At 43.5% G+C, this 310-nt stretch overlaps 1 protein-coding gene across 1 annotated transcript in view; it reads right to left on the reverse strand.

Annotated features, from left to right (window-relative positions):
• The window catches only part of LOC119585843 (C-Maf-inducing protein-like), a 130,578-nt gene that overhangs the window by 23,030 nt on the left and 107,238 nt on the right, over window positions 1–310 (reverse strand).

Here is a 310-nt window from a genome sequence, read left to right on the forward strand (position 1 = left end):
CCCAGGCAGGTCATTCCACACCTAGAGTGATATGACGGCCGCATAACCACAGAAAAAGGGGACGTATATAACTATCCAAAATGTTTTAAAGTGAGAAGATGAGCGAGTTCAGTTTGCTCCTTCTGTACTGACTCTCTGCCCGAAAAGACAGCCGTGTCCCTTTAAGATCGCACTGGCTATTGTTCCCAGTTCTATTGCAAGCACGTCTTTGCAATCCGCCTCTGCAATATTCTTCCTTCTTCTGTCTCCTCCAAGAGTACATTGTTGCTAAGTTTGCCGTACGTCGTTCAAAATATATGAATAAATTTTA

This window comes from Penaeus monodon, chromosome 20, assembly GCF_015228065.2.
Source record: "Penaeus monodon isolate SGIC_2016 chromosome 20, NSTDA_Pmon_1, whole genome shotgun sequence".
Taxonomy (NCBI): domain Eukaryota; kingdom Metazoa; phylum Arthropoda; class Malacostraca; order Decapoda; family Penaeidae; genus Penaeus; species Penaeus monodon.